This window comes from Delphinapterus leucas, chromosome 3 (genome assembly GCF_059928025.1).
Source record: "Delphinapterus leucas isolate spDelLeu-1000000601 "Yukka" chromosome 3, BTC_Dleu_Yukka2, whole genome shotgun sequence".
Taxonomy (NCBI): Eukaryota; Metazoa; Chordata; class Mammalia; order Artiodactyla; family Monodontidae; genus Delphinapterus; species Delphinapterus leucas.
Genome location: NC_143131.1, coordinates 39,325,039 through 39,349,135, shown reverse-complemented (window position 1 = coordinate 39,349,135; position 24,097 = coordinate 39,325,039).

Sequence of the window (24,097 nt, the reverse complement as noted above, 5' to 3'; positions counted from 1 at the left end):
TACTTATTGTTTCATTGGAGTTACTTTTAAGACATAATTATACATTTTGCAAATGTCTTTACCCAGTTTGTAGATTACCTTTGTATTTTTTTCTTTGTATCCTTTTAATTTTGTCTTTTGATGTATAGACATTTTAAATTTTCATAGGAATCAATTTGTTAATATTTTCCGTTATGAGTTTTTGCTTTTTTGCATGCATCGTTTCCACTGTCTCTCAGAAAGTTTTGTTCTATCATTTTCCAATTTAAAATATATATATTTCATAATGGGTTATGTCATTTTTCCATCTGAAATTGATTTTCATAAACTGTATAAACATATGTTAAATACATAGGTCAGTTTTATGGTTTTATCTTTTCTTCCATTGACCTGTCTATAAGTTTGCTAATACCAAAGTATCTTAATTACTGTAGCCTTAGGTTAAGTATTTAAAGCTGGTAGGGCAAGATTTCCCACTTGATTTCACTCTTTTGGAAGTTTTTTGCCATTTAAGAAAGCAGCTTATCATAAATTTACATACACACACACACACACACACACACACACACCCCATATACACACACATCCTTTTTGGGATGTTGATTAAAATCAAAATGAATCTATAAGTATATTGGGAGAAAATTGATTTCCTTACAATATTAAATATTTTTAGCCATGAACATGGTATGTTTTCTATTAATTTAGGTCTGCACATATTTTGTTAGATAAATCCCTAAATACAGGCTTGTACATATTTAATTAGCTATATCTCTAAACATTTAATATTTTAGTTTCTATTTTAAATAGTACCTTCTTTTAAACTTTTATTTCTTAATATTACTAGTATGTAGAAATGCAGTTGACTTTTGTAAATCAATTTTAAATGCAGCAACATTTCTAAAACGTGAGACATTTTTTCTGGCAAAGGATGTTTAAACTGTGGAAGAGTCATGGTGTACTTGACTGTGGGACCGTAACTGGAAGAATTGGCCGACTTAGCATTTCTAACCTTGCCTCGAAAAGAATACGAGACAAAGTTTGAGGCAAAAGTTTTATATTAAAAAAATTATAGGACATTCTTATCTGTGAATTTTGATTTTACTTCTTATAATTTTCACTGTTCACACACACGTTAGAAATATGAACACAGGAATGCTATTTCCTTAAATGTTTTGATTTCTCCGTTTAAAAATCTTTTTAAAAACTTATCCTTGTAGTCTTCACCGATGAGTTTAATTTTGTTCCTTAAATTTTACTCACTTTTTAAATATTACAAGAGTAATGCAACCATCCTATTTTCTTAAAAAAAACTCTAAACATAAATCATAAATATCCCCAAAAGTGAAAAATCAGTCTTCATTTATTCCATCATTCTCATTCACTAGATAACAACTGTTAATTAATGTATACAACCCCAGATTCTTTGTTTATGCAGTCATTTACAATATATAAAGACTATAAAATCTGTAAATTAAAAAAAATTTCACCATGCTACCCACATTATTCAGAAACTAGTTTTATTCAATTGAAAATCTATTATGTATATATCTTCATATTAGTCCTACAGCGACCATAATATTTAAAATAGTGGCACAGAATTTTATTTGCTTTCAATACCATATAGTTATTCCTTAATTAATGGGCATTTGGATTAATTCCATTTCATTCTGTTAGAAACAATGCTACAAAAAGCATTCTCACACACAGATCATTGATCAGTTCTACAATTGTTTTGTAGAATAAGTTCTAGAGAAAGAATTACTGAGTTAAAGACGTAAGTGTTTTAAATTTTGTAGAGACACCATTAAAATGAGATATTAAAATCATTAAATGTTTGGTTATAGTCACAAATAAATAGAGATACCCATTTAATTTCAACCACCGACACATCTCAAACACCTGTCTCAAATATATGCCAACTAATAGGCAAATATTTGCCTTGCTTTTACTGCTTATTTTATTTAGATTATATGCTTACACAGTAAGATAGTATGCTCTTTTCATTTTCAATAGCTCTTGATAAGCCTTAAATGTAAAAATTTGCAATGTTCATTTTCATATTTTATTTCTGTGAAAATATAGCAGAAAATACATCAGAAAATATAGTAAGGCAAAATCCAGCTTTGTATGTTTGCTAGAACATGGCTAACTCCCCGTACTTCTCTGCCCAACCCAACCACACAATAGTGTTGTTTGTAACTTATAATTAGTAAATTACTGTTTAGATGCAGACTTTGGGTAATTTGCTGATTATAAACCTATATCCCTCTTTGCCTGTATTTATGAATTAGCTATGAAAATCGTTGATATTTTGAAGTTGTGTCTTTGGTTTTGTTTTTATTGCTTTTACAGTTATTCTGTAAATGTCTTATCTGAGAAGATTGTCCACTTATATTTACTTGCCATTTCTTAATGTTAAAGCATTCATTAACTCAAGTGTTTTCTTTTTTAAAACTTTGATGTATTTAGCTTCTGTGAACATATAACATGCAATTTCTGTCCCTTTATTATTAATACATTTTGAAGGGTTATTTATCAGTAGACCGCAGAACAGCAGTTAACAGATATCTTGTCACCTATGTGACTGACTCCCTAATTTCTTACAATGCCACTATTTATTGATAGGACCTCTTTAGTGTGTCAAAAGCACAGACTTTTTCTAATGTTCCTAATTTGAAAGTTGAATAATGACATTAGTAGCACAGTGGTTAAGAATGTGTAATTTGCCAACTAGACTCTGTGTGTTGGAACCTTGGCTCTGCCGCTAGCTGGCTGTACCACCTCAGACATGGGCAACTTGCTTATCTCCTCTGGTTAATGGCATCTATGAAATGGGAGCAAGAGTAGTATCTTTCTCATTCTGTTGTTATGAAGAGGAAGGACGGAAGGAAGGAAGGAAAGGAAAGAAAGGGAGGAAGGTGTCTGGGATGGGGCACAAAATTGGGTTTCTTCATCATATTGCAATTGACGGTTGAGTATATACTATTGACAAAACATATTAGCACAAAAACAACCAAAATCAAAGAAACACCCATTATAATACTGAAACTTAAAAGTTTACATGCAGAAAAATCCCAGTTGTACTAAAAGACAGCGTTTCCCCTTTAAGAAAAATTAATATATAAGATTTTTGTCATCAATTATTTTTTTAAACTGTGTATAGATTGGATCCTAAAGTTTCACTGCATTCATTGCTCTCCCCAGACTAAGTCAGACTCTATCTTATGGGCAGTGTGAGAGAGAGAGAGAGAGAGAGAGAGAGAGAAAGAGATGAAATTGGTCACTATGGCTGTGCTTTCTCCAAAAACTTTTATCTGGAATTGTCCAGAAATGATGACATTAAATGTTTTATTTTTACATTATCAGAATAGCAATCTTAATGATCCACTTCTTCTTTAAATGTGTAGCAACAGTCCAGAAGTGATTTTGGAAAATGAAGAAAAAACTGTTCACTAGCAAACATAATATTTTATTGCAGTGATCAAAAGGAAAACCAGAAACCATTTCTTTTCTTTAAAAAGGCTTAGCTTTGTAGCTTCAAGAAATAACAAATATGAAAAATTTGTCATGTGACTAGTCATATTTTAAAATCCATATTGGCAGTGTTTCAGTAACTGGCTAGGTTTCATTTTGTTTTCTGCTATTCCTTTGGGCATGGTCCTCCACAATTGATTACCACTTTAGTGGTTTCTCTGGTATTAGAGATTTTGTTGACAAGGCTTTCGGCTGTAAATTGCATACAGAAAGCCATATATCTGTTTTTCTCTCATAATGAATCCAATGATTTGATGCTATATTTAGAATCCATTTTAAACATTCTATACATAGAGCATAAAATAATTATTACATTAAAAGAAACTACCTGGGAGATGTGTTGTCACCTACTTTCATCCAATATTCATCTGTAAGAAGCTAGATTACATCATGTTTTAAATGCCTTTCCAGGCCAAATTGTCCTGCTCATATTTATCATAGCATAACATTTTATGATTTTCTTACATGTTTTATTCAGAAAAGTGCTGGAAACAAGTTGGCAATTATTCTAGCCATTAGAATATCTATGATCCATATAAATCTATGATCCATATGCTTGAAAAGATATCTGAAAACCGAGAGACAATTGGTTGGAAAATTTATTTTTGGCAACACTAGAAAAGGAAATGGATTGAGAGTGCATCAGATACTGTGACAATATAGATTTATCATCTATGATATTATCGGTTATGTGTCCCTGTCTTCCTAAACTTCTAAAAGGATGAGAGGTAGGAACACTGCAACACTCATAGTGACCTATGGAAAATAATTAGTCAAGATCCATCCAAACATTTTTAAAATTCCACAGTTTTCTGTATAACCACTTTGACTGTTTCCCCCATTGAGTTGGATAGATGTTTATGTTGATATTATGTGGGCACAGATTGCCTCTAAACAATAGACAAAAAAGAGCTTAAACACATATCTACTTTCAGTGATTATTAATAAGAATAGAAATGAAATCTGACCACAAAAAACTCGAGCTTTTTGTGCCACTGTGCCAAAGCTGTGTGCATGTGTATTTGTCAGTAACTTAATGAACACTCAGACAGAGTGCTTCTCAGACACCTGAATCTGGAAGAGAGGGTTGCAAAGTTATAAATACATGCTCAGTCTTAATCACAGGAGAACTAAAGAGAAACTCTGGCACTGCTCTCCCAGTCAGCCATCACAAAAATATTCAATAAGAAGCAGGCAAGTTTTTTAACTATTTTGGTAAATGGAAAGTGAGGAAGACAAATGTATTACTTCACTTGGGCTGCCCTACAGAAATACTGTGGATTTGGAGACTTAAACAACAGAACTTTATTTTTTCACAGTTCTGGAGTCTAGAAGTCCAAGGTCAAGGTATCAGGCGGTTTGGTGTCTTCTGAGGCTTTTCTCCTTGGCTTGTAGATGGCCACCGTTGTTACTATTTCCTCACATGTTCTTTCCTCTGTGCATGTGCCTCCCAGATGTCACTGTGTGTCCAAATTTCCTCTTCTTATAGAAGGACACAAGTCATATTGGATTAGAGCCCACGCTGTGGCCTAATTTTAACTTAATTTAATCTTTTAGAAGGCCTTATCTCCAAATCCAATAACATTCTGAGATACTGTGGTTTAGGACTTCAACATATAAGTTTGGCGAGGACAGAACTCAGCTCACCATGGCACACATCCCATTCTTTCTCACTTTCTATTTGGAAAATATAGATGCATTATCAGAACACGTATGTAAATGTTTTGTTTTCCATTGTAAACAAAAATATTAGGCAGCAGTTAGAATCCCTAGATATTATAACTAATCAAATAACTGGAACTCTACAACCAGTTTTTAAAGGATGCTGAGCTGCCAAAATAGATATCATGAAATCCATGTGCAAAAGATCATCTGCTTTACTCATAGGAACATATTTTAGGCTCTAACTCAGATCTGATTTATTTTTAATTCATACACATTTGTAACAGAAACGATAATCTGGTTTCCTGGAATTGTAACATTAGAAAGGGATTAGGATTAGAAGGAAGTTGATTTTAGCTGTTGATTTTACAGGTGAGAAACATGGGCGCCCAAGGTCACTGGCAGAATCCACACTAAAACCTGTCTTACTGGCTGCATATCCAGAGCTCTCAGATGAGCTGCTTGCCTCTTTGGGATTGGGTTCCATCATCTGAGTTCTAGAAGTTACTCCTTTCTGGTAAAGACTCCTGTGATTACATATCCATAGTGGAGCAAAAAATTTCTTTAGAATTTTTTGTTCCGTACCATAGAAGAAAAATCTACTCAATAAGTCGAATGTCATAGGGCTATGTGACAGAGGCCAGACATGCTCACCCATCACGCAAGATGGGCTAATCTGTGTGAATCCTTCCCTACTCTCTAATTTCCAGAAGTGTTATTCATTTTTAGCTCTTTCTGATAGGTGGCCAGAGATTTTCAAAGCATAAACAGGAAAAAAAAACCAGCTCTCTTTTGACAACCCTGTACCCATCTCCCATACCCTTTATTATTTCAGTCTTATTTACTTAACAATAGGAGAGAAGTGAAGTACTTCAGCTTCACTTTTGAGATTCTTCCCATCTTGCTTTCCTGTGTTCTTTTTTCACAGACAAAAACTTGGGCTATTTAAAGTATGTTTAAATACCATTTTTTTGTGTGTGAAGTGTTTCCTAACTTGTCTAACCCACAGAGCTCTCTTTTCTGGAGTCCTAAGTAATACCCACTGTCTGGAACACTCACTTGGCATTCATCTTGGGTGATGTGTGCCTTTTTCTTTAAATGGATTGCAAACCTCTTGGCAGCAGGAGGTCTGTTCAATATCCCTATGAATTTTCTGGTTCTCAGGTCAGGAACTGCCAACAAAGTGCATTCTGTCTCCTCCAACTGTTTCCAGTCTGATAGCTTCCAAGTGAGATGCTGTTAAGACCTCTTCTTCCATGTGAGTTGGCTTGTAGATTTCTGGTGGGATCTGCTAACAGGTGTTATCATTTTTTAGCATAATTTTACATGAAAAAGAACATTTTCAAAGGCTCTGAGTTTCTTATAGCTACTAAAACATTTCATCATAAATGAGAATTCCAGAGATTCTACGTTAGTTATTAAATGCTTGAAACATACCATGATTTGAAGAATGCAATTTAACATATTTTGATCTAGGGTATATGAGATTTTTGGGAAAAGAGAGAGGAGAAAGTAGGACAGATATTTTTGGTTCAATTAATCAAAAATTTTTGCTCAGAACTCACCGGTTTCTTATGGCTGTTCTGTTGACATTATTGAGAGAGAGAAATACACACACACACACATGCAGGGGTGGAGGAAGAGAGAGAAAGGGAGAGAGAAAGAGTGCACAATGGGAAATTGTGCTTATAACTGTTACAATTTTTTTTTTTTTTTGCGGTACGCGGGCCTCTCACTGTTGTGGCCTCTCCCGTTGCGGAGCACAGGCTCCGGATGCGCAGGCCCAGCGGCCATGACTCACGGGCCCAGCCGCTCCGCAGCATGTGGGATCTTCCCGGACCGGGGCACGAACCCGCGTCCCCTGCATCGGCAGGCGGACCCCCAACCACTGCGCCACCAAGGAAGCCCTGTTACTATTTTTATACAGCAAATCAAGATACTTAATCTGTTCTTCTTATAAAATGACATGGCCACATATGTAAACAAATTATGTTAACTACCGTTGCTAGCTTGATGTTTCTTGCCTTTATCCTCCTGAAGCCAGTAGGTGCTGAGTTGTGAGCAGGCCTGGACAAATGGTAATGATCTAATTATCATTTCTAATAAGCTTATTGTCTCTGTGTGTCCTTTATGAAAGAGAAAAAGTTCCATGTTAAGTTCTGCAGTGAATTCAGCCTCACGTTTGTTTCAGTGAAATAGCACAGAAAATAAAAAGGTTTAAAAAAATAGAAAATAATACTGTGCAACCTGCCCACAGGGACTACTTACCCAGTAGCACAGCCAGTTACCACCATGGCAACGATCACCAGAATCTAAAACATTACAAAACTTTTTTCCCAGCAGTGATATAAAGCAACTTACTATGATTTTTCTAAGAACCATCAGATACCAGAGGAACTTCAAACTGTTTTAAACCCCAAACATAAAGGGATTGTCTATTTTTTTTTTAGTGGAAGCTCAGCAGTTTTTATCTGAACCCCCTAAGAAGTAACTTTCTCTTTTAAGAAAACAAACAAATAATTAACAGCCAACTAGATAAAAGCACTATTTGCTTTGAAGGAAATTTTAAACACCTTTTCATTTTCTAGCTCTTTCTTGTCTTTAGATATTTTTCTAATTTTATTTTGGATGATGCAAAAGTTCCAGAGCTATTCTCATTTAGTTTACCCAGTCAGCAACTTTCCCTTCAGTATGTAATTCTAGTGCAAATTATGGACTCTCTTCCGTGAAAAAAAAAATGGGCATAGCAGAATGTAGAACTGTGCACGTAATTTTATGACTCATGGGCAACTTCAACCCCACCTAGGGGTCCTTGTTTAAAAACTGTCAGTACGTGGCCATTTGACAGGGAGAAAACACAGCTTCACCCAGCTGGTCCATGTTCCAATGCCCTGTTCTGAAAAAGCAGCAGCTGGAGTTTTGCTTTTGCCACTTAGGTGTTTCATGTCTGTCTCCAGGTGTGGTGCAGACCCATGCATGATTGTGTACATAAACTGTTTGTTCCTTGATACTCCTATTTGGTCAGCTGAATTTCTCTTGAATGGGTAGTTAGATTGAATGAATTATTTATAGACTGCAGCCTTTGTGTAAAGCATTGCCACTGTGTATAGTTCCTGTGCAACTTAGAATAGCAAATAATTTTGATCACTTACTATGGGCAGGTCTCTGTTCGTGCACTTATTTAATTCTCAGTAACCTCAATGAGGCAAATGCTGTAATTATCCACAAGACACTGTGACACAGAATGCCTTTTGGTTGTTTGTTTATTGTTTAATTGTTTCATACAGAGTCAAATAAAAACTGTAAAATCATCTATCTTACCTTGTGGTAGAACCAGAGTAAGATACTGGACTAAAGGATTTCATAGTCTGTGCTCATTTCACTAAGTTGTATTTAAACATATCTTGAGAGTTATACAATGATTTGTTGAAATTTAAATGTGGAATAATCAAGAGATAAACATATTTGATTTAACAAAATTATATGAAAAAATTAAAGCTCCACAGGGTGTTTAAGCATCTCTTTCTTAACTTATATATCACTTTGATTATCGAGCCCCCAACTCGATCAGAATCTGAGTGAACTAATCAGGTTTGATAATGTAGTCCTGAGGGTTGAATTTCTCCTTATGTATGACTGGTCCTGGCAGTTAGGATGTTAGAAGGCTTCTGGCTTTTAGCTTTTATAAATTTGGATTTATCTGCACTTCAGTGCCTTTTGGACTCTGTTTAAAAAAAAAATTCCTCCTTTTTTCCCCCTAATACCTGTTTGATCATTTGAATTTCTCTCCCAGGGTAAACTCATTCCACAATACATAACTTCCCATGATAACGACTCCCACGTATATATTTCACCTCCAGTTCTCCCCTGAATTCCAATTCCAGATTACTCTCAGAAGTTTTAATCTAGGCATTCTACAGGCCACTCTTTCCAGGTAGGTTTCCTCCCAGTTTCTAATTCCATTCTCTACACCCACACTGATGTAACTTCTGTCCTTTCTTCATTATTCAAATGAGAGAAGGTGGCCTGGGGAGGAGGGGTGGGGGGGAGGTTATTTGGGGGTGAGAGAGATGATGAATGTGGTTAGTGTAAGGAGACATCTCTAATATCCAGTTGGAGTAAAGAGCTGGATGTTGTATTAGATAGAGTTGTAGTTTAGAGAAATAGAGAATCTATGTGTGGAACATGTGTCTATATCCACCTTCCTTCCCATCTTTTCTTTTCTTCCTTTCTCCTTTCCTTTCCCTCTCCCTCCTTCCCTTCCTCTCTCCCTCTCTATCTCTTCATTTCTCCCTTCCTCTCTCTCTCTCTCTCTCTCTCTCTCTCTCTCTCTCAGACTCCTTTGTAGCATTGCTAATGATGGAGTTTCATTGCCTAAAAGTCAGCTAATGCTACAGCCAGAATTTGCCTGGCAATCATTCATCTAATGATTCTGCTTTTCAGCTGATAAAACTACGACAGGAAAATTAGGCAACTGTCCACATTTTGAGCTACAACTAGTTTCCAGGGCCCCTCATGTTCAGTAGACGAGTCAGGAATACGTCGGTGGGCTGGTATCTGTGCCTGGTTCAGTAAAACTGATGCCTTTTCTTTCATTTCAAAGAGAGGATGCCAGAGGCAGCAATTTATCTGAATTTAAAATAACAGAATCATTAAATCATGATATCTTGATGCAATATTGGCCACTTGAAAGCAAAGAAGATGCATCATTATCCAACAACAGAGGGAACACCTTTTTCCTCTGAATCTTGGGACTCTGAGGGCACTTGGGGAGAGAGGCATGACAGCGCTTTCCTTTCACTAAATGAAGCTATTTAGTAAATTGACACCGAATCCTCAGAGTTCCCTGAGAACTCTGCAAGTGTTAATATACCTCCAACGTGTCTGGCTCAGGCTCAGGGTGAAACAAAGATACTCTAAATTTAGGGAAAATTGGGGAATAATAATAGCAGACATCAATATCTTCTTGTAGCCTTTTAGAAAAGCCCAGGACACATTTGTTTTGCTCCTCTGCATCTTCGTGTTGGCAGTAGCAAAGTTAAATGAGGTTTCTTGCCTGTCAAACATGTGGGTATTCCCACTGGAATTCCGCCCAGGTGTTATAGAGATTTACCAGCTTTACCATCTTGCTAAATATGGCTCACAGTTAGGGATAAGTAAGGTTGCCATGAGAAAACTGAACATGTGGTTTGCTAACATGAACGCAGCACACTGTGTTCCGTGTGTCGTAGATATGTGTGTTTGGGTGTCTATGTCTTTGTCAATATGGCTTTCTCTACTGTTTGTGTGTGTGTGTGTGTGTGTGTGTGTAAGGACTTGTAACGTCATTATTCTGAAAGTAAGAAAAGGTATGTATAGAATACATGAAAAACATTTGTTTGGTGAACGAAAGGATTTGAAGGAAATATCTGTTATTTTAAAATTAGTTTTCTTTTCTGAAAATTAAGCAATGTGATTTTATTAAACAATATTTAAAAATAAAAGCATTCGAGTATTTTAAGGCATATTTTCTTAAAATTTCCAAAATGGAAATAGTTTGATTGATGATTTTTTTTTTAAAGAAGTAGCCTGAATTTTCTGATAATGCCTTAGTGAAGGTATCTAGGGAAGCAAGAAAACAACTTCTCCTTGTTTCTAAATCTCCAGTAGTCTTTCTCTTGCCCTTACATTGAACTGGACACTACATAGGATGGTTTGTAATGTCTTATTCTATGACATTCTATGACATGCAAATACAGACTCCTCTAAAGCATTAAAATAATGATTGCCTGAATTTGTATAGCTTTACTAAAACTATTTAACTACATTAATTTAAACTCATTTATATGTACTGAGTGAAATAGAAGGAAATTAACAGCAACAAAACAATCCAAGGAAAAAAATCCATTCCAGGAAAAGAAAAGTTCCTATGCAAAACCAAACGTTTTGATCTAGAAAATATGATATAATAAAATAAAATGTATTAAAGCCATTGAAATGTGTGAAAAGAAGATTACATGGATAATTGAAAATCAGCAGCTAATATTTATTTTTTTCTGTAAGATATTTTTGGCTCCTATGAAAAATGAAAGATTATGCTAATATTCAAAGTCAGTCAAATGATGACGCCCATTGATGTTCCATGATCAGTCTCATTTGTGAAATGTCTTCAATTATTTACATTTCCACTTAAGAATTCCTTCATTCCCCTTTTATTTTCTTTATAAACCCTAAACACTTTAAGATTTTAAATATTTAAAAATATTTGGGTCTGCATTCACAATGTACTATTTTACTTAATATGAAGAGAAATTTCATGGGGCAAACTTTTAAACAAAACAATGTGAAAAAAGATGAGAAATTAAATATCAATACAAACAATTCTATTAGTCACAATCTATCTGGAACTACAGGAATTTTATAGCCTGAAAAGATGCATAAGTATAAGAAGTTTTCTTCACTTAAATAAGAAAATTGAAGGAGAAAACATATCTATAAGTAAAATAAATACCTCACCCATCCAACTGGTGTTTTCTCTCTGATTGATATTACTTTCTGAGTGGACAACACAGCATCCAAAGTCAAGGATAAAGATGCTGCAGTGTGTCAAAGGTGTGGCCAGTGTACCCATGAGCCTGCACATGTTTAGGTCTTGGGGCTGCCCTGCTTAGACTACTTGTCTCAATGTCAGTTGATTACTTAAAGGAGCTTAACTATTAAGTGATTTTTTTTCTTCTAATTAACTGTCGATACTTGCAACCATTGATTAAATAAGAATTATTAAATAGAATGTCAGAATCTGTTGAAATATTACTACTGGTCGTAAGAAATACATATTCCCATTTACATGGAGGGAACAAATGCTCTCAAAAGCACATATAGGATAGACAGAACCTCACTGTTTTGGAGCTTATCACCTCATGTTGCAGCACCTCCTTCTTATTAACCTAAATAACAGGTAAACTGAGGCAAGCTCACATTACCAGAAATTGAGTTTATTCTGTAATTGCAATTCAGGAAATGAATGCTGTACAAGCTACAAGTGAGTCCGTTGAGGGTTTGGGGCAGGATGTATTTATGGGTAAGGAGTGCAATGATGGGGAAGTCCAGCCAGAGTCCAAGCAGTAAGTTCATTGGCTTGAGGATGGATAGTGATCCTTGGCAGATGTTCATTGGTCAGGAGATAAATCTCCCTCTTCTGTAAATCAGGAATTTATGAGAAATCCATCTCTCAGTTCTTAATTTTTGTTCTTCTGAAGGCATATGCATGAGATTCTCCATTTCATACCCTCCAGTTCCATGTTAGATTGAAATCATTTCACATCCTCATCCTTTTGGGGATCATTGGTTATCATTTTGTCCACAACCAACCAGTATGCAGATGTCCCAGTGTCTGTACTTCTTTCATGACAATGACCTCAACACCATGTCAGCTCTGCGCACTCATGGCCATTTTATCACCCCAAACACTACAGCTGCACTAATCACTACCAGTGTCTCCCACACTTATTTTCATTAAACTTAATGTTTTCTCTATTCAAGACCTCAAACTTGGAATCCTCTTTATCCAGCCAGTTTCATACCTGCTATAACATACTTGTTTCTCCCTTACTACTCCAGACCCCACCACTGACCTTTCAATTATAGTCTCATCATTTCCTTAATCCCGTTGCCGTCTCTCTGTCAATTACACATTCTCCACTCCAGCAGTTCTTTATGCTCAAAACAGCTTCTGAAGCTGATTCTTACACCTCCCACTGCTAGTGCTCACAGCAGAGGGAGAGGCGTCTGTCTTTCTAAGATGAGCCTTCCTATGTGTTCTCTTTCATCTTTTCTAAGACCTTATTCTGCTTTCTGCTTCATAAAAACTCTCCCTCTGAACTGCCGCTACCTTTACCTCCACACAAACTTGATTTTCTTCTACCTTAAACAAAGCAAACAAAACAAAATCAACAATCCCTTCTCCCTGCACACAAGCTGTCCTTCAAGCTATTATCATATCTCATTGTTATAACCAAAGTATTTTCATCAAAGTGAGATCCATGAGATAATTCATGGGAAAATTCAGAAAGCCCAGCAAATGATAAACATTCAGGGTAATGTGACCCATTGTTTATACCATTTTCTTATTTGTTACTATTAGCAGTAATAGAGAAAACACAGATTTGGGGATAGAGAGGTATAATGGCTTAACCTCGCCTCCCAGGCAGCCAGTGAATTCTTCCTGGCAGGAGTGACCCCTGACTTGAAGGATAAATAGGAAGTAGTCAAAAGATAAAAGGCTTGGAGAGGGAATCCTGGGCCTTTTCTTATTATCTGAATGACTGATGGGGGTGGGGGAGGGGCAGTGGTATCTAAAGGATAGGGCGGAGTTTCTAGCCATCCTGCAAATGCTACACAACTAAAAATATTCCTGGAGTTAACATACACTGCATTTTTTCAGTAAAGGAATTGCTGTGCAAATCAACAAATGATTATATAGCGTTTGGTTTGGAACTTAAACATGTATCATTCAATATCACACAAAATCACTCCACTCAGTATTTGAGCGGCCAGTGAAACAAATCTGACTCATTCAGTCTGCAGTTGCATTCTTGGTGATTCCACCTGAGGGGCAAACACATAACTACTCCATCCTGTCTACTAGTATAGCCTTGCCTGCACATAAATGCCCATTATTTCATATTCTTATTGTTATGTATCCTTTGTATTACCTATAGAGGCTTATATATTTTAAAATGTATCTGTATAGATAGATTATACATTCTATTTCTTTCAATTTTAATTAATAAAAATGGTGCTAATATTTCTTACAAATAGAGGCATTGATTTTATAGATTTGAAAGTCACTGAGCTGTGCATTTTGAAGATATCATGGGAAGACTATAACTAGCCTTGGCTATTGATGACCAGTGGAATTGAAATGTCTATTTTTTTTTTTTTTTGATTCTGGAATTTATCTTTGAAACGTAAAATATTCCAAAAGCTTTCCAAAGATATTCTGTTACAAACAGCAAAACCACATAAGCTTAGGAGTTCAAAGATGTTTTTTGATTTATTTTCTGGTGACAGTGCTAGGCCTGTGTATTAGTTTTATTTTGCTGCTATGACAGATTACCACGAATTTAGTGGCTTACAGGAACAACAAATATTACAGTTCTATAGATCCGAAGTCTGACGTGGTCTTACTGAGCCAATATCAAGGTGTTGACAGGCTGTGTTTCTTACTGGAGACTCCAGGGGAGAATCAGTTTCTTTGCCTTTTCCGGTTGCTAAAGGCTGCTGTGTTCCTTGGCTTGTGGCTGCCTGGTGTCTCGAAAGCCAGCAGTGGAGTGTTGCATCCTTTTCAATTCGAATCACTCTGACCTGACTCCTTAGTCACATATCTTTCTCTGACTGTCCTCTTCTTCCTCCCTCTTGTCCTTTTTTTTTTTTTTTTTTTTGCAGTATGCGGGCCTCTCACTGCTGTGGCCTGTCCCGTTGCGGAGCACAGGCTCCAGATGCGCAGGCTTAGCGGTCATGGCACACGGGCCCAGCCGCTCCGCGGCATGTGGGATCTTCCCAGACCAGGGTACGAACCCGTGTCCCCTGCATCGGCAGGCGGACTCTCAACCACTGCGCCACCAGGGAAGCCCCTCCCTCTTGTACTTTTAAGGACACTTGTGATTGCATTGGGCCCATCTGGATAGTCCAGGATAATCTCCCTATTTTAAGGTCCATTGATTAACAACCATAATTCATGTACAACCTTAATTCTCCTTTATCTACGTAACTGAATATATTCACAGGTCCAGGGATTTAGACATGGAAATCTTTGCAGGGCCATTATTCAGCCTTTCACAACTTTCACATTGTTGTATGGATTGAATCCTTAAAGCTGTCAGCAGGATCCTGGCTTTAAATAGGACACCTTAGTCTATACCTTTCAAGTAATATTCAAGAGGAACGTGGTCATAAAGGCTATCTACTCTTCTGACTGCTAGCGTATTTACAGTTTATCAGTGCAAAAGGCAAACTGTCAACCTATAGAGGTACATTATGTCATATAAATTAATCCTTTACCACAATGGGAAGTTCTCTCACTTATTCTACCCCATGGCTGCACTGTTGTAAAAACAAAAACAAAAAGCAAAGACCGTCATATTTTTTTCCCTCCTCTTTTATCTGTACATATGCAACTCAAAGATTTCTTCGAATTTATCATTCAGGTTGATGTGGTATACCTTTCATCCCTCCAAAATATAAAAATATTTTGTGTTTCTTTCTGTATCTAAGCCTTGACTTGTAATGTGAACAATTAAAAACTCAACTGTAAATCAGCACTTATTTAACTTCCTCCTTTTTTGTGTATGTGCTCTTTTTGTTTTAATTGAGTACCGTCTACAGCTAAATTCTCCCCTTGATGATTTCACTTTCTGTTAATTTTGTTGCAGGATTTTTGAGGGACCCTGGCAGGCATTTGTAGGAGACAGAAACATGATTAAAGGGAGGAAGGGAAGGGAAGGGGCTCATTCTCTGTGTGTGCCTTGAGACAGGACACGGGAGATTGTCTGAGTTGGTGTTAGTGAGCCCAACTTATGAGGTAGTTTACAACCTAGAACTTGATGATGGTGACTGTAGGAAAAATATGACTTTGTACGCCACAGCTTGGTATAGAGGAAAGAAGACTGACCCAAATCAGCTATGAGGAGTTTATTTGATTATCAGTAACGTGGCATTTCTGTTTTTCATTTGTCAACTTTGAGGATTGGACTGATTTTTTAGGATACCTTCAAGTTTTAAAATTAGTAACTTCATGTCTTATTTCTCCTCTATTTATTGAATAATTTTGTGTGTATTGAATTACTAGACTAGCTTTTATAAACATATATTTACATGTAATACACAAATAATAAAATTTGGTTTAAAAGCATCATTTTTTGTATGATAGGCTACTTCAGGAAGTTTGAAGTCATGAAATAACATCTGCAAAAAATTAGTTGCACATACTGATAAGTCCTGAAGGGCAACAGAGTATAGTGGACATGTAACTCAGATGTCACTATTTTTTTTTTTTTTGTTGTTGTTGTACGCGAGTCTCTCACTGTTGCGGCCTCTCCCGTTGCGGAGCACAGGCTCCGGACGCGCAGGCTTAGCGGCCATGGCTCACGGGCCTAGCCGCCCCGCGGCATGTGGGATCTTCCCGGACCGGGGAACGAGCCCGTGTCCCCTGCATCGGCAGGCGGACTCTCAACCACTACGCCACCAGGGAAGCCCAGATGTCACTTTTAATGTACTTTATTATTTTTGTTTTGTGTATCTTTCCTTCCATCTCAGAATAACAAGAATATCTACCCTTTTTTCTAGAGCAAAACTGGCACGTTTGAGTCTCAACCCTGTTGTTTTAGCTGTGCAACATTGGCCAAGTTAGTTAGTTTCTCTGGGCCTCCATATTCTCATCTGTAAAATGGGGTTATTAATAGTATCTACCTTGTAGAGTGCTGGGAGAATTTAAGTGAGTTAGTACATGTAAAGCACTTAGAACACTGCCTGTTTAGAACAGCAAATGCTCAGTACTGATGAGCTAGTATGATTCAGGAGTCATGCAGTCTCCAAAATTGGCTTAGAGACAGTGTGGCACTACAGAGACAGTGTGACACTGTAGGACTTTTGCCTCACCACCTCCCACTCTTATCTAATGCTTCCTAGAAACACTGGAATAAAGCTGTGAACACACTGGAGTGGGGTTGACTCGGTGCATTTTCCTTTTTTTTCTCTCTATGGCAACAAGGAAGGAACAATATGTGCTGTGTGTGAGGTCAAAAGGCTTCAGATATTTTACTGTCAAGCCTGAACCTAAAGTCAATTTATATTCACTGCCAAGAAGAGACCACCTAATCACTGCCTGAAGGCGCTCAGAGCCTGGTGTTGACATCCCTGATGTACTCGTGTGAGCCCTGTAGGAGAGGCCTTCTGCTGTACTAATTTGGGCTTCCATTAGAGCCTGTTCATCCCATTTGGTTTCTCAGGACCCAATGGTGGGTCATCCAAAAGGACAAACAGGGAAGAGTAATAGCAATGAAAACAACCAAATCTTTCCTTACCACACTTGTGAGAGAAGAGTCCTTCCGAGCTCATTTTATAATTTACATATTAGTTGTCAATATAAATTTTAATATAACTAGAAAGTTATGTTAATTATATTTTAAATGATTTTTTTTTTATCCATATCAAGATTTGCTACTTAAGGACTGGAGGCAGAATCTTTTGTAAAACTGAGCATTATTTTTTATATAAGTAATCATTATAATATATCTATGCTAGGCCTATAATTTAATACTTTCAACATCCTTATGTGAATATACTTAAAATTATATGATGTTTTGCAAATTGAATACATGATAATTTGTGAAATTACTTTTATGTACATTTAACCAAATGCAATATGACACGGCACAGCTAATTCCCCATCTTGACATTTTAAAATTATATCTAACCACCAAGGCCCAGCATAGATGTTACCTCCTCTGTTAAGCTTTCTGGATGATCCCAGCCAGAAGAATTTCATCTTCCTCTGACCTCTAGGAATTCTTGCATATGCCATTCATTTTGCTATAATTTCTATGTATGTTTTTTTCATATATTATATTGTAATAACATTGAAAGGAAGAGTAATTTTGCTCATTTTATTTATCTTCCACAACACTCTAATTGTACTAGCAAGTTAATAATATTTGTCAATTAAGTGTCTTTGAAGTGAGAGTACGGGCCAGTAGATAGTTTAGTGATACTCCAACCCAGCCAAAATAAAGGTGTAGATTCAGGGAGAGAATATTGATGTCAGTCATTAATTTGGTACAAAGACACGTAAAAACATGACATAACATTAAGGCCACTTTAAGTTTAAATACAAGAAGAAAATGCCTTTGCATATATCCTTGGGGGTGGGAGAGGTAAAGGATTAGGTTCAGGATGATTCAAGAGTCTGGAAGATGGACTAGTTGGGGAGTTTGGAAGAATTTATGTAAATATTTTTCAGCTGTAGTGGCATCATAAATAGCAAAAATTAATTTTTATTATTTAATGGCATTTTCAAATGGAATGTTACATTTAATGATCAGTTGTAAGCTGTTCCATGACCATGTGCTATTGAGCATCTACTTATCTTAAATTTAAGTGATACTTACAAATTTTAATATTATAAGATGAGATCTTACAATATTTCTTATAAATACATACTTTTTTGTTGTTCAGAAACCTCATTTAATGGCTTTTAAAAACACAAATCCTAAAAACATTTCTTGCAATATAAATACATTTTTTTTTCAGAAACTTCACTTATTAGTTCTTAAAACACGACTCAAAATGTAATTTCCCAAGGCTAAATGTTAGCAGTCAGAAGTAATAGATACCTTGAATCAATCATCTTAACATTTTTCAATCCACATAGTTTTTTTCTGAAAGAGACTGTAGTGAATGGAATGGCACTTGGGGAGCATTCTGCGATTCTATTTCTGGAAGGCACTATTCCTGTTAGCACACAAAACCATTTTTTTCTTCTGTTACTGGTTTTAGTTCTGTGACACAATGAGCAAATTTATAAAGTAAACAAAAAGATAAAGGAAGTTCACAGATAATATTAGCAATGGGATTTTGGCAGTAGGAAATGCATCTTCCCTGATGAGATAGCACCTTTGTAAGCCTGGGAGTTGAGTTAGAGGAAGGCTTTCTTAATGATGTCCAGATTTTTTTAACTGAAATGCATAGGTGGTTGTGTACGATACTAAGTTGTAAGAGGTGAGAAAGGAGAAATAGATTTGGGAGAAGATGACTTAAATTCTAAATATTTTGAAGCTGAGGTTCTATTGGGAACTTTGAATAGAGACTTTATAGACACTATTATGCACATGGCAATTTCTTAAAGCTAACAAGCTCCTGTCATCAAACTCTCAAGCATGAATACCTGTGTACCAAAAATATTTTGCACAACATGCCACAGCAATTGCTAATGCAGGTGTTTACCCAAATGTCATTTTCCAAGAAGGCCTATCTTGACCTTTTTTTTATTAAAAAAATAAATAAATAAAGCAGCCCTTTTCCTTATCTCCACACTCCCTATTCTACTTTTCTGCATTTTTTTCTCTGTATCACTAATCACCATTTGACATTTTATATATTGCACTTATTTTATCTCTTCCTCCCACTCACCTCCCTATATAATCCATCCATGAAGGCAACAACTTGAGTTCAATGCTGTATCCCCAGCAGCCAAATTTGTGCCAGACACATAACAGGTGCTCATCATTTTGTTGAATGAATCAGTAAGTCCTGAGTCAATTATTAGTCCTTGAAATTCTTTATCAACAGTCTTTTGTATGTGGTAAGACTATTTCATCATTAAAAGTGAACAAACATGTTTCTGCAATTAAACAAAGCTTGGCTATACATAGGCTGAAATGCAACTGTTGTACATTCATCCATAAGAAAATGACAAAGCCATGCTTTCTTGGGAGAAATATTTGCAGATATTTTCCAAATGAATGGATCCTTTGTATATTAGCCCTGAGTAGACTGCAAGATATCTAAGTTCATTCTCTTTACAGTATTTTGAGGACTCTTGACAGAATGAAGTTTTAAGGCCAAGGAATAGACTAAATATGTAGATACCATTGGGAGAATATTAAAGGACAAAGGGAAGTCCTTCCAAGTCTTTCACAATTCCTGTAATTCTATTAGATGTTCAATTGGTTAAGGTCTGATTTAAAGGCCTCTGTTAGGGGCTTCCCTGGTGGCGCAGTGGTTGAGCGTCCGCCTGCCGATGTGGGGGACACGGATTCGTGCCCCGGTCTGGAAAGATCCTACATGCCGCGGAGCGGCTAGGCCCGTGAGCCATGGCCGCTGAGCCTGCGCGTTCGGAGCCTGTGCTCCGCCACGGGAAAGACCACAACAGTGAGAGGCCTGCGTACCGCAAAAAAAAAGCTACTTTTTAAAAAAGAAAGTTTTGAGTAAAAATTCTTTGGTTGCCCCAACTCTTCTAAGATTTTAAAGCATACTTTAAAATTCAACGGGCATTAAATTTTTTTTTTCTGTTTTGTTTTGCTTACCAATTTAGTGGATGGTAGAGTACTTAATATGCTTTGTTTTAAAAATTAATAATAATAATAAAATTACTAACATTTAATACATGCTTACTCTGTGCACTTTAAAAAATCTTCTGAACTACACATATTAAATAATTTAATTCTCACAATAACTGTGCATTGGGCACTATTAGTATGCCTATTAAGTGATGAAGAAGCTGAGGTATGGAGGGGTCGTTCTGTGACCAGTACTATTTTGGTTCAACTTACTATGTTTTTTCCAACTTTTGCTCTTAATAATTAAAAAAAAATGAATGCTATCAGGAAATTAACCCAAAGCCTTGTTCCTTTCCTAAATCATACAGGGATGACTGGATTGTGTTCATGATACAATCCTGTTTATTAAGGTAAAGAGCTAACCAAAGATCAAATATTTTTAAAAAGACTTTGTTCAAAATGTAATTTTTTAAAATAATCTGATACAAAAGTAGTTTAAGAAGGGGAAAAGCTTCTAAAAATGATTTTTTCAATGTACAATTACAAATGACAATGATAAAATTGTAGAGATAGCAAATACAAAAACAAACAAAAAAACTGGCTACCCATGAGTATAGTGGAAAGAAAGACCAATCATGTATTAGGATAATACTGGTTTTAAGTCGTTACTGGCAATATAATTTTGGGCAAGTCTTTCAGTGAACATTTAAGTACCATAATCATTTTTTGGTTATATATGAAAGTAAAAATAGAGATGGTATAGGTATAAATACATAGTCATATTGAATGCAAGCAAATGGAATAGACTTTTAAGAATCATGCCAAGAAGGCTGAATCCAGAATCCAGTTTCATTTTAAAAACATGCCAAGAACAGTAAAAATGGCTGTTTTCAATGGGGTTCAGAGTTAGAACTCAATTTTACCCTCAGTTGGTTGACAGGTGCTGTGCTAGATGAGGACTCTTTTTCAGTGGGTATTTTCCATAGAGCACATTTTCCAATTCAGTCATTTTGAGAAGCTGTGTTCTTCTGTGCCATCATGCTTTTTGCACTTTTTTTTTTTTTTTTTGCCTAAAATAAATGCTCTCTTCTCCCTCACCCTCCATGTCTAGATAACCTCTGTTAATCCTTAAGATTTAGTTCTACGTACCAATGCTTAGTTCTGAGGACAGCTCAGAGCCACCCTGCTCTCTGCTCCCTCAGCTCCTTCCCTTCTGTGGATATTCATCACAGTACTTTCACCCTGCAAGACTTGGTTCTATTACCAAGCTTCTCCTCTCCTTTATATGAAAAAGGAGCATTCTTTGTTTGACTTTGCATTCTCAGAGCCAAGAACAGTTTCTGGCACATAGTAGGTATGGAATAATTTTTGAAGAAGGAAGGGAGTTACTAAGAGAGGAAGACCAAAAAAGAAGAAGAAATTTTTGTAAGGCAGACAGCATATGAGTACATTTCAACTCAGTATGTTTCAATTCCATTTTAATGCAATTATCTCATCTTGATTGTCTTAATTCTTTTGTATGCTATGCATAATTTTAAAAGCAATTAAGTGACATTTCCTTATGAATTAGGGCCAATAATTTTAAATCTTGAAACATTTCATGAGCTACAGGGGACAAATCTGCAGTAACTCAATTCCTCTTGAGGGTGGGCCTGAGTTCTTTGTTATTCTCAACCTGCATCAGAGAGAAAATAACAATGAGGGGGACAGATAGACACTTTTACTATTGGTGTGTATGGCTTACCCTAACATTGATGTGTCCTTATTCAAAGGCTTTCTGCTTTTGTAAAGGTCATATTAGTTGCACAGGAAACTACCTGAGAACTCTTGCTCAGGCATTTTCCCTCATAGGGAGAAACCCACCCCAGGGTACCAGAGGCCTAATCTTACAGAAAGCCATTATGATGGGAAAATTCCACTTAGGCATGGTGCCTGTCATCAAGAGAATCTTTTATTTTAGTCTGCCTCAGTACTCTGCTTTTTTTATTCTTTTTTTTTCCTTTGGGAAAAATTATCAATTTCCACCTTGTGATTACTGATTTGAATTGTGTCAGTATACCCTTTTTTATTCTGCATTTTGATTTATAAATCTGTAGTTGTCATTTGAGACAAGGCTATTTAAAAACACTTGATGAAAAATTTAATATTGTAATTTAAGATATATGGAAATATAACTGTGACTTCCTTGTATAATTTAAGTAGAAAACTTCTCTCTATACTGAAATATTAAAGTACCTAGTAGCAGAAAATTGTTGAGTAATGAAAAGTAAGCATTTGAATATTAACTTTTAGACTTTATAAATGTGGGAGAATAATGGCAAGAGAGTGTTATTATTTAAGATAATTACCTTCCCCAAATTAAGTTATTAGGCCTATTTCATTCTTGAAAAAGGGATGACTAATTATAGAGATCAAAAAAGGAGCATCATACATGTGCAGGATTAAGGTGGTATTGTACTGGTTGGTGTTAATAGAATCTCAGATTGGGAGAGATGAAGAAAAAATTAGTAATTCCGTTGTTAAGATGATAGAATCAACACTGGCTTCTGTTGGAGAGAGAATAATATTGACCTGTTGTGAGAGCTTTTCAATTTAATAGATCCACAATGAAATAGCAGCATTCAGGTTCTGCTGCTTATCTGCAACTCATTTCAACACCTTATCAATTTTTGCCAAGAATGCTATTCAGTTTTATTTTGTTGCCGGAATGGAATATTCTTCAAAGTAATTTTGTCTCAAGGTTTTAAATCAGGTTCAATTAAGACAGTCTTTAAACTGAGTGATCTTATCAAATAGAATGCTTACTTATTATTTTTATAACTCTTTAACAATCTTACAATAAGTTGATTCCTATGCATGCAAGATATTACTCCTGAAAGAAACTGTCTTCTGCATTACAGCATTGTTTAGTGATGGTAGAACAAGCATCATACACACAAATATATTCTAAGGAGAAAATCATTTGTCTTATGTCAGTTAGTTTTGTGAGGCCACCCAAGGGTACAGAATGAATATGTGCTGGAAAAGATGACAGCTTAATGATCACACTTCCTGCATTCATTGTTCCCATTTGTTTCTGCAGATAAAAAAATCTATAATGAATTTGATACTATCACCTGAATAGAACATTAAGGAATGTAGCAGAGGATTTGAGGGATCGAAGGAGAAAATACCCACTCTGTGTATCATAACTCATGAGTTTATTGTCAGTTCCATTGGATTGACCCTTAAATTTGACAGCTCAATTTTAATTTACATTTTCATTGTTTTTCTGGTATCTTCTTCCCATGATAAATTTCAGTTCAATTTAATTTGACTATAATACTTACAAGATTCTTCTGACAAGATAATTACTCTGGGCTATTTTATAGGGTATTTTTAGTTTACAGGGCAGAGAAAGAAAGGAAGCTTTTAACAAATACAAATGTGTAGCTCCATTGTGCCTTACAAGTCTCTTTATGTTTTTCTTCTGCTATCTTTTCTTCCCTTTCCCTCTGATACAGATTAATACCAGATGTAACGCAAGCTGCCACCTGTCCCTTGTTTATCTGAGATGATTCCTTTTTATCATCTCATGTTCCTTACTACTGATAATTATGGAAAGCCTATTTTAGGAAAATAATGCTTGGAATATTTGCTCTTATAAAATGAGACTTGCTTAAAGGACTGTATAGTCAGAACATAATTAATTGCTATTTTAAGAGTCTACCATTAAAGCAGCCAAGAAAACATACTGACTTATTTTTTTAATGTGGACATGACATTTTCGGTAGAATAGGCATTTGGAGTTGGAGGTAAGAGTTTCCTGCGGGTGCATCCGCACTCAATTTCCTTGTTCAGAGTACTTATACTGAGTGGGAGATGCATTTGTGAGGTACCAGAAGGGG